The sequence below is a fragment of the Hylobates moloch genome, unplaced genomic scaffold, assembly GCF_009828535.3.
Source record: "Hylobates moloch isolate HMO894 unplaced genomic scaffold, HMol_V3 SCAFFOLD_43, whole genome shotgun sequence".
NCBI lineage: Eukaryota > Metazoa > Chordata > Mammalia > Primates > Hylobatidae > Hylobates > Hylobates moloch.
The window spans coordinates 571,419-583,271 of record NW_026652318.1 but is presented as its reverse complement, the minus strand read 5'-3'; the positions used below and the strand labels follow the sequence as shown (position 1 = coordinate 583,271).

General features: G+C 39.4%; 1 pseudogene; it reads right to left on the bottom strand.

Moving 5' to 3' along the window:
• Nucleotides 1–7,042: 7,042 nt before the first annotated feature.
• LOC116463580 (proliferation-associated protein 2G4-like) lies at nucleotides 7,043–8,737 on the bottom strand (annotated as a pseudogene).
• Between the last annotated feature and the right edge of the window lie 3,116 nt (nucleotides 8,738–11,853).

The following is an 11,853-nucleotide window of genomic DNA, read 5'->3' as shown; positions in this document are numbered from 1 at the left end:
AATACAAAGTCTCTCAGCTCCAGAGAGAAAATTCCTGGCTTCCAACATCAACTAGATCAGAAACACAGTTGACATAAAGTATATAAAAAAGGTAAGAAACTTCCCTAAAAAGCACCTTTCCCTGTGTTGTACACCATCTGAGGGCTTGGCTTCCCTAGCTGGGACCCCTGCATTCTACACAGGTTGCATTAACTATAGAAATTGGGACCAGACAGTAGCCTGACCAGAATTACAAGCTCCATGCCTCATTCGAAATGGCACTTCCTCGTGGAGATTTGTGTGATCTATCTTAAGAATTTCATCTGGGGCTTTCAGTCATACCTTAGGTGGTCAAATTTGGCCCAGAAGAAAGAAAAGGCTGGGAGTTTCTCATAGTCCTAGTCCCAAAAGACTGTTTCATTTCTACTTTACAGGCAACTAAGAATAAGATAGTTTTTTTCTTTAATTCGTTCTTTCTCTCCCTGTGTTGGTCTGTATGGACTTCTATTGACAAAAATACCATAGACTAGCTTGCATATGAACAGTACAAATTTATTCCTTACAGTTTTGGAGGCTGGAAATCCCAGAGTGCTAACATGGTTGACTTCTGGTGAGGTCACTCTAGGCTGTAGACTGCTGACTTCTCATTGTATCCTCACATGGCAAAGAGCAGAGAGTAGCATGCTCTCTCATGGCTCTTATAAGGGCACTAATCCCATTCACAAGTGCTCTTACATCATAAGCTCATGTAATCTTTACTTCCCAAAGGCCTCACCTCCTAATACTGTCACACTGGGGAGTAGGGTTTCAAGATATAAATTTGGGGAGGGGAACACTTAGTCCATAATACTATCCTCCTATTTCCTGAAGGAAAGTTACTGTGCAGGTTTGTTCCATTTGGATCCTTTGGTCCTTAATCTTCCTATCAGAGCCTGTATTATATCCTTTGGAGGCTTTCTTGATGTCTAATTGGCAGCTAAATCTCCTCTCTCATGTTGTCACAATCTCCTTGACTTTTTTTCTCCTCTCAAACATCCCTATTGCTGTTTTCCCTTTGCTTTCTGGAATTAATGGGTGGATTAGTAGTCAGGTCAAGCTAAGTTATGCTGCAATAACAAGTGACCCTGATATTTTAGTGGTTTAAAACAAAAGTTTTTTTATTTATATTAATTCCTCATTCATGTAAATAGCAGGTCATCTTCAATCTCATTCCATTCTACTTATTTTTTCCCTGTCATCTAAGCCATTAATAGTTTCTTTGGAATCTACAAATGATCTGAAGCCATCTTTAGTTGAGAAATTGAGAAAGGGAACAAAGAGGTTAAACAGGGAGAAAAAAAAGATGCTCCTGTCTTTTTAAGAAGCTTAAACTAATGGACCCACAAAACCACGTACCCACAAAACTATGCTTCAGAAGAAAATTTGATCTGTTCTGCTCAGCATAGGCTAATGACATTACCATTTGTTGGTGGTCATTTTAGTCATTGATCCTGTTTGCTATGATTGTGTATAGATCTCGGGGTACTTTATGAACACTCTTAACTCCATTGTGTCCAGAAAGTACAAAGGCTTAAGACTGTTTGAAAGTATGAAGACTGTTTGAAGAGTTATGAAGACTGTTTGAAGAGGATGCATATGCCTATGATGGAAACAAAAGTGGAGAGAATAAACATTTTAAGTGCAGAGAAAATGATGACAGTTGCATGTGTGTAAGGGATGAATTATTTCACAGAAGAAATAGTTTTGAAGGACAAAGAGAATCAGGAAGCAATTGAAGAGCCGGGCTTTTGCAATCAGGAGTAATCAGCAAGAGATGAGGCAAAGTGATTAGCAAAATGGAAAGCCTGGCACTAGGAGTTAAGACAATCAGAATCAACACAGATGTCCTTTAGCCCGTGTTAATTCAAAAGGCCAAGTGTTTGTTTCAGAACTTAAAGGCTAAATATGTTTGTGGTAGACCAAGGGCAGGCCTGCCTGCAAAATAAGTGGAAAACTACACCCTGCTGCCCAGGTGTAGATAAGGAGAGATTGCCCCAGGCTAGGCACAGCAAGCATTTTCAAGATCTGGAATCTGAACATTAGCCTGAATGAAGCAGCTTGCTGGGTAACCTTTTTGCCTCATATGGTAGCATAAGTTGTTTCTGGTTGCTAATGTGGCTGGAGGTATGAAGGATAGTAAGCCCACACTTCTGAGCTCCCCTGACCTCCAAGACATCTCATTCTCTCCAATTGCCAAGACCATCAAATTTATGATGTCTCTGGAAAACAAAGGAGGCAATGGACAGCTGCATCTGCCTTACCTCATGTCTATCCTTTGTACTGCTTACATGCAGCCTTGGAAGTAAATAAATCAAAATAAAGCATCTCTGAACTGAATTCAAAATGTTATTCTTGCCCATTCTCTCACCTAGACCAGACTCCAGTCTGACTTTATAAGGTGAAAGTGCTGCCAGGGAAGCTCTTGCTAAAAGCCATGAGTGGTCCATTAGTTCAAGATCTAGCCCCATCTAAATTGTCAAATATGTGGTAAGTGTGGATATTATATCTGCTGAGGTCAAGGGATTACTACCTCAATAGATTTTCAATTCTCTATTTTGGTAGGAAAACAATGCCCAATAGAGTGTGTGTGAATGTGTGTGTGTGTGTGTGTGTGTGTGTGTGTGTGTGTGTGTTGTGTATAATCAGTAGAGAGAAAACAAGTACATCTGACTTAAAAGGTTTAAGAACCATCTAATTCCTAATAGGTGGAAATCTGTTCATTTATTATAAGCTTAAACTTCTCTTAGTCACATTAGACAGTAACAATGTGTCCCAAATCCCACCTGCTTGGCTTCCTTTTCCCCTCTAAATGTCTCTCCCTAGGCACCTTTACAAACCTCCAGGGCTCCTTACAACACAGTGTGAACTGACTCACCTTATGCAATATTAGTAAATTATAGTCCAAACTGGAAACTTACGAGTATGAAAGGGAGCACTATTAGTAATCAGGCCACACACATAATGGGGACTGTCCTGGGAAAACTGGGATTATATCTGCCCTTATAGATATGATAATCCAAGTGTCTGACTGTCCAAGGCTCCTTCCAATAAGACCCTGTTCAGTCAAGAGCCCCTGTTAGAGAGGCAGCTCTAGGCTCATGGTGACCCTGAGCCACCAGACTGGACTTTAGTTGAGGTGGTAATAACCAAAGTTGGTAATAAGCCTGGGCTAGTGACTTTGGGAGACCCTGAGGAGGATGGGCTTGACATGATGAGTCTGGTCAAGCAGATTCTCTCTTTGATGAATAAAAAATACTGACTAAAAGACATTGGGCGGCCAGTGATTCTATTTTTTCTGCCTCCACATGATTGACATGTGGAGCATACTCTCCCATTTTCAGAAATACCTGTCATTATACTGCAACAATTCTCAACTGCTAGGGAGTGGGGAAGGAAAGTGGCAATACACGAATCTCCAGCTATGTCTACCAAAACTACAAATGTATACACCCTTGACCAGGTAACTCCAAGTCTAGAAATTTATCCTCCAGATATAATTGCACACTCGTAAAATGATGTATGTCAAAATTATTCATTGCAGTAATGTTTTGCTAACAAAATGTTGGCCAAAAAAATCCCTAAATTTTGATCAACAGGGAACTGATTAAATTATGGTACATCTATAAAAATGTAAACAATAATTGTACTAAATGGAATGACCTTCAAGATATATTAACTGAAAAAAGTTATTAAGAATAAAACATTTGGAGAGGAGATCCACTGATGCAGTATTATCATGGAAATCTGTTAGAACCAAAGGCATACCCATGTCTTTTGCATGCTCTCATAAGCTTTCTAGTAGCTTTGGTGTTTATTAAAAAAAATTCCTCTCCAAGAACTCCAAAATATATGGTTGACCTCTTTCTGTTATTTCTGTTGTTTAAACCTACTTATGCAGTGAACAGAATTATTGCCATGCACAACACAGAGAATCAGTCCTCCACACTAAGGAGAAAAATGTATTGATTTGAGGATTAAAATATGTGCAATAGCACATATTTTATTCATTTGTTTCCTTATGATTTAAAGCAATTGTCAAGAAGCCTGTATGCTTTTAGGGTGGTGGCCTGCTTTAAATGTTGGTATGTATTCTGTCATAATACAAGTATGATTTGGAGGATTCAACAGTATTTTAACTGAACTGAGAACATGTCAAAATACAACTATAATTGGGAAAACTTCTGGGGAGAGTTTTTTACTTCTAAGCAGAAATGGTTCAAATATGACAGTGTACAATTGCTTGTTTACTTTTATGAAATGCTTCTCTCTGGCCTATGATGTTCTGTTACAACTTTGTCATAACCATTGTTGTCTACACACACGCGTGCACACTACTCCTCCTCCTCCTCCTCTTCCACTTCCTCCTCCTCTCCCACTTCCTCCTCCTCCTCCTACTACTACTACTTCTTCAGACATTTCTAAGAAAATTTTTCTCCCCTAGGGGAAGATAAGACTTAAATGTTAAAAGGGGAATGAAAGATCATGGGATCTTTGCTAGAAATATAGAATATTTGTGGCTCAAATGGCTTTAGAAAACATTTGTCCAAAGATTTCATTTTATAGATAAGGAAACTGAGACTCAGAGAGGCCAAGTTACATACCCAAGGTCACACAGCTGGATGGTCAAAGGCAGGACTGGAATCCATTTCTCCTGACTCTCAGGTTGAAATATTGCAGATTCATCAGAGGGAGCAAGACTTAAAACAATTTATGAAAAAGGTGCCACTTTGAAAAGATGTTCTCTTGCTCCTGGATACCTTCTAATCCTTCCTCCATTACCTTATCAGTACTTTTGGTTGAGACCCATAGCCCAGACTTTTCTGTGCCCTTTACCTGCTGCCAACTTTTCTTTGTGTCTTCCCCCAACTCTACTCCAATTCTAAAGTGTACTGCTGCTTCTTCCTAGTAGGAAAATATTTTACAAACCTGCTCAGAACTCAGAGGAGGTCACTGGGAAATAGGCTGCTTAATGCAAAAGATTAATGGTAGAAATGTAGACAGCAATGGAAGGGGAGCTTTTATGTTTTAAATTAAGTAACACAGGTTGGAAGCGGGGAGAGCTCCATTGGTAAAGTGATTCTCAGCCTTTAAATAATGGTTTAAATGATGGTTTAAATAACCATCAAGGCAACAATCAACTGCCTAACTCTTCAACCATCTATGTATAAAGTGAAGCTTAAAATCTATAGTAAATATGAGAACTATTATTACAGGATTGCCCTTTAAACCTGTAAAACAGCTAACATTTTCAAAATTCTTTATAGTTTATAAGGCACTCACACATCTATTATCTTCTTTGGGCCTTAACCATGTTGCCTCAGTGAGGCAATCCATGTTGTTATTTAGCGGTAAAAACAGAGGTTCAAAATTATACAGATGTATTCAGAGTAGAGTCAAATCTAGGTTTGATTCTATAAATCTCATGTTCTTTTCACTTCACTACTTCATCCCCCAGGAAGCCTGACAGCTGACCTTCGCAGTTTTAGAAATTATGGAAATTGCACCAAAGCAGTTTAGAAGGTTATATTAATATCATTTTAAGACATCATTTCTTGGGTGCTGTGACAGATGAGGTCAGAATGTGAGGCACACGCATACATACTGGATAGAACACGGCTGGTTTTAGGTGGTTCAAATATGATAGTACCCAGTTGATTAGTTTTATTTTTATGAAATGCTTCTCTCTTGTACAAACACACATTGAGATTTTATTGATGAGAGAACTGATACCTGTGGGAAAGTGGGCTTCCTAATTTTAAACCCTCAGTAGGAGACTTGTCTACCCAATCACAAGATCTGAAGAGGACTCCTTCTGCTCCTGTTCTCCTTAGGGCCTGGAAGAGCAAACCTGAACAAACATTCCCTTCAGACAGCTCAGTCCCCTATCACCCAAAAAAAAAGAGAAGAGAAGGGGCTGGATTACTCATGCTCTGTTACTCTTTCCTAACTCAGATAAGTCACTCTCCCCTTGGGTAAAGTAAATGAGGCAACAGAGAGGAGCCAGGATTATTATGGTAATAGAGCTCCCTACACAAAGGAGGAGACATCGGGAGTGGGAAGGCATGTTCCACCTTACTCTAAATTAGTGAAGGTTATATGACTTAATGTAGGTGAAACACTTAGGGTCTGGTATAGAGTCAGTACTTGATTAATGGAAGTCTTTTAGTTTGAAATCTAGAGGCTCATTTCTGGTTCCAGCTCCTCCATTAGCTTTGTGGTGATTCAGGGCAAGAGACCACATCTGTCCTGTTCACTGCTGAATCCTCAGACTAATACTAGTGCCTTGCATAGTACTGGCAATAATAATAATAGTATTTTAAAAATAAATTAATTATCCTGTCTGAATTTGTTTCTTCATCTATAAAATGAGGAATTTGATCTTCATGACATCTAAATTTCTTCATGGCTGTAATGATATGATTTTATAATAGTTAGAGAAACTCAGAGAGTCTGATACACCTCTGCGATTTTTCTAGTTTTTTAAAAAAGACAAAGGGATTTACTGCCAACATTGACATTTAACTTTTGTATATTGAATTCCAATATTCAGAAAGGGCAATTCAAGTAGAAAAGCAACATATGCATACTTCTCCAATAATGTTAGAGTTAACTATTTTTTTTGCTATCCCCCAAATATGCTGGTCAATTTTAGTGATAGTGTTAGCATTTTCTTTCATTTCTTAAAACTTAAAAAAAAAAAAAAACCTTTCATTTTGGGGAGATAAAAAGCTAGTCTCTACGAGTAACATGTCCATAGGTATGCTGCTCTATGGTCTTTTCACTTCAAAAGTCTAGGGTTTTTAGGGAAAATTTATATTCAATGTTGCCAAACATTCAGATAATTATTTTAGAAAATAATCCTTTTCTTGCCTATTGATCGAAAAAGCAAATCCATTTTCCAACTGTTACCATATCAGAGATTAGAAAAGGGATTCAAATAGTAATATATCAGAGCACAAAGCTAGTAATTTGCCTAGTCTAGTCCAGATCACTTTTTTTTTTTGACTCGACTTTATTATTCAATTTCTTTTTTTCATTTAAAGTAGTCTTCTGTGGTTGGGAAGCCTCGCCTCCCAAGACCAGAGTCAGTTGGAGCTGGTTGTTGTTGGAAGGGAGTGGGTTGGGGAACTGAGGTGGGGGCAGGGAGACCCCCGTTTTGCTGGCAGTCCTAGGTGGAGAAGAAGAACTGCGCTTCACAGAGTCTGGGATGTGGTGGGAAGGGGATGAGGCAGGAGCAGCAAGCTGGGGAGATGGGACCCACCTCAGTCCCCAGCTTCATTTTCTTCTAATGTTTCCCCATTGGCGATATTCTCTGCAGTCCTAGAGGCCTTTTTTTTTTCTTTTTCTGGGTTTTTCGACTTGTAGAACTCTGGAGGAGGGCCTTTAGCTCTGCATCCTAGACCTCCATCTCAGACTTGTAGAGGTCAGGCTTGAAGGGACCACCGGTTATCTGCATGGGGCCACTGGGCATGAGCAGAACTGTAAATTTAAACTGGGCAACAAATTCACCCTCCTTCTCATAGAGAACATTAAATGTTTGCAGCAGTTCATGTTTGGCGCACTCCACCACACCCATCCAAGCCTTCTTCTCATCTTCAAATGCTCTTAAACGGCACGGCATCAAAATGCCTTTCCACCTCACTGAAGAAGGCACGTGAAGTTTTCATTTTCAGTCCATACTGTTTAGAGGGGTCTCGTTTGTAAATAGTGGTTCTCTGTCCTGCATCCTTGGCCTTGCCCTCTCCTAAGCTGACGAGAACATCCACAGCATATACTTCATATACGTCAAATTCAACTTTTTCATGGTGCTTCTTCTGCTGGTCTGTGGGATTCTGGATAATGTTTTTTCTCCATCGATGACATGCTGCTTCAACTGGTGTGACAGCATACCTTCTATTGGCGTGCAGTTAAATGAGTGGGCAACTTTGTTCCAGGCTTGTGTCACTTGTGTGTTCTGATTTCCAGGTTTGACCAGATGTAGGGCAGCTTCAGCACAAAGGTGAGCTGCCTTAATAACATCTACTTTCCTCGCTGTTACTTGGGTCCCCTGAACTACATCAACCACAAAAGTATGAGCTACATTAGCGATGAAGCCATCCACATGGACCCCAAGGTCAATTTTTACCAAGTCACCTTTCTTGAGAATATAATCCTGGTCGCTCTTCAAAGGGGAGAAGTGACATACACAGTTATTTACTGAAAAGCTGGTGGGAAAAGCAATACCTTTCTTCATTTCCTTTTCTTTCTTGAAGATTTTCCCTGTTTCTTCCATAATCATGGCATCGCCTTTCTCACACAGGCTCAGTACTGACACACCTGAGCTACATGCTTCCACTAAGGACAGAAGTAGGTCCTCAGCGATAGTTTGCTCCCGCTGCTCATCCTTGCCTGACGTCTTCCTACTACCACCACTGCAGCCTTGTTTCCCCTGAGCCGCGGCCACCTCTGTCTCCCTTCTCAGTCACAGGCTGTGGTCAGAGTCCCCTTGATCCTCGATCCTCGAGGACAGGGCGAGGGAAAGCGCGAGCAAGCAAGGGAGCGAGCGGGCAAACAGGCGAGAGCGAGAAGCTGGCCAGATCACTTTTTAAGATGCCTTTGTGTCTTATTATCTTTACAATTGGGATCTATAAACATGGGCCCTATTATTCACCATGCAGCTAGAAAGTTAACATGCTTCAGAACAGGGCATGCACAAAAGAGTAGAATTTAGAATTTTTTTCATTAGGAAATATAAAATTTTTATTTATATTTGAACATATTTACCAACAAAGGCAAATATAAATCTAAAACGAACAGCCTCAAAAGGCGCAATGAAAAATACTGCATTAGCAATACTGAACTCAGCAACTCTGAAAGCAAAGGTTCTTCAAGACTCAGATCTCCTTTATGCCCTGCTGTTTCAGTTTGAAGTCTAAAAGACTATCTACTTTGTGTCTGACTTATTTTCCTGTCAGACAGGAACTGGAATTTGAACTTTGCTCTCCAAAAGCCAAAGGCCAACTAATTTAGAAGGAGACTCTCACAATCAATGATGGTTTCTTCTAGTTTCATTAGTTCTGTCTAAAGTGATTAAAGGATTTGATGCCCAGATAACCATGATCCTTATTGCTATTTTTACAAATCACATTAATTTCTATACTTAGTTCTGATCACTTGTGGCATTCCTGAGACAAGTCTGGATTCATGTAGCATTCCAACCCTGAGTGCCTTTTCAAGTTTCCAACAGAATCCTGTGCTGGTAAGTGATGATACCTTTACTTTAGTAGCCCCAAGGTGTGGAAGTTGTTTCCTGTGACCTAGACTCAGCCCAACCCCTCCACTTGTTGAAACATCTGCAAATACTTTGTTCATTTCAGAGACATCTGACCACAGCTACGCTCCCATCTGGATTGCTTCCTTTTTCCTTATTGCTCATGCAAAGCATCAATAATCTGGAAAGGCATTCAGTAAGAGAAACAGGGAGGGCCTAGGGATTAGAATGGGAGGTTAGTTCTTACGGGTTTTCTCTCATGCTCATTCATTAATTGATTCATTCAACCATCATCACTTATTGGGTAGTACGAGCAATGCAAATATCAATAAGCAGCAGTATCTGTCCTTAAACAGGGAACAATATATTGCATGCTACATTTATTGTTTCAGGTGGGGAATTATATTAATTAGTTTAGAGTAATAAACTGTATTTACCAAGTATCTTCTATGAGTAAAGTTCCACAAATGCTTTAATTCTCTTATTTTTGGTAGATATAGTATTTATGGAATATTTTACTTAACATCTTTAATCTGTCTCCCCACCTTGAAACCACATAAAAGTAAAAGCAACACTCAAAAGTCTTTTGTAAATAATCATTAATTTAAAAATCTCACAGGAATCTTTACTTAAGTGAAATGACAAACTGCATAGTGCAGAGTAATAAGATTCCTTCATATGTTTCATTTTCTTTAGGTCTTTATGTTAAGCTACAAAATGAACTGTTTAACTATTGCTAGGAATAAACTATGTTTTAAAAGGTGTCAATCCAGTTAGATCTTTTTATGCCTTTATAAGACATTAATTGCAAGTTTGTTTTATCATTTATATTAGGCACACATTTGTACATTTTTAAAAGTTACATTTAAAAAGTTACATTTATGATAATCACATTATACAAAGATCTAATTAACCTGGAGTTGTTGAGCAATAATTGTACCTTCAAAGTGCCAGGAGATTTAAGGTGTATGCAGGGTGTGGCCCATCCACCCAGAATTTCAAAACCACATGGTTCTTCAGGTCCTGTTGGGGCTCATCTATTTGCACGTCTCCCCTGCAGGAGTTTGGACTAATCAGGTCACTACACCCTGACACGGCAGTCTCCAGTCTCTACCACTCATTGTTTGCAACATGACGTAATGTCAACAGACCACAGAGAAGTTAGCAACAGGGAAAGGAAAACACTTTAATCTCAAGGCCATCCCCAGGGTTCAGCAGGACATATATCCTATATCAAATCATCTGATATCAAATCCTACAAATGAGCTTGGCCAAAAGGTTAAGCCACGCTGTCTGACTGTATCATGTTCTCCAGTTGCAATGCAAGACTGAGGCAATCTGTTGTGAGCTGACAATTCTTCCTGTTTGCTAAAATTGAAAAGGCAGGTTGTTGTCTATCATTGCTTTGCTTTCTTTTTGCCGCAAAACATTTCACACAGCATCATCATGCCTTAGCTAGTCTTCATTTATCTAGGTATTAGACATCTTGGAAGCTGATAGGGCTTGGTGCACTTCTTCAGCCTTGGCTTCTCTTTATCCCCCAATGTTTCCTGTCTTGCAACTCATAGCAGAGCAATGCTATTAAATACAACAGGAAAATACATACCAAAGGGCAGATAGGGGTTAGATGCCTGAGAACTCTGAAGAACAAAGAGAGCTACTGTGGCCCCATGGTGCTTTTATTCAAGATGCCCCTTTCTCGGGAGGATGCAAAACACCTGCGTTGGCAGATGAAGCTAGGTCTGGAGTTTAATGCCTACCTACCTCCTCCACCAGGCACCACCATGCAGTCAGCAAACTGCATGAGTGCCTACGACTCTGGTAAAAATTATACACTAGACTTAATATGATGGCAGAGAGAATTAAGAAACATGAGGCCAACTTTAGTGGGGAGAATGATGGAAAGCAAAGTATTGTATGTTTTTGTCTTATGATTTTCTAAACAGGAGACCTTGATGAAGGACTGGTATCTGCCTTCTGATTCCAGTTAAAACTGCCTACCACTGTTCTGCCTTAAACTCCCTTTCCAGAAAGCCCCTCTGTCATTACTTTTCCAATCCCTCTTAAGGACCCTCTACCAAGAGCTTAGAACAGGAAAGGGTTTACGCAAAGATGTGCACAATGCATTACTATTCCTAAAGTAATGTGCATTAAATAGAGACCAAAAACATTTGAACATTAAGTAATCAGTTTTGTCTGTTCTCTGTTCTATCTCCAACGCCTAGACCAATGTCTGATACACAGTGGGGCTCTTAATATATTAATTATATCTCTAGACTTTCATTCACTTGGGAATAGAAAATTATACCAAGAAGGTCCGTTATCTTCAAGATTCCACGCATCAAGTTTAGAAAAGTCACCAAAAGTTCGTTTTCTTCTACGCACGTCATACACCAGAGGTCTCCGCACTCACAAACTACCATCACCACAAATACTACTGTAATAGTATTTAAGTATCTAATCGTATATTAATACTATTATTATAGTGTTATACATATTACTAATCACTATTAGATCATTAATTAAATATGCATATTATTAGTTAAGTATAGTAGTACTGATTAAACTTCCATTGCACATCATGA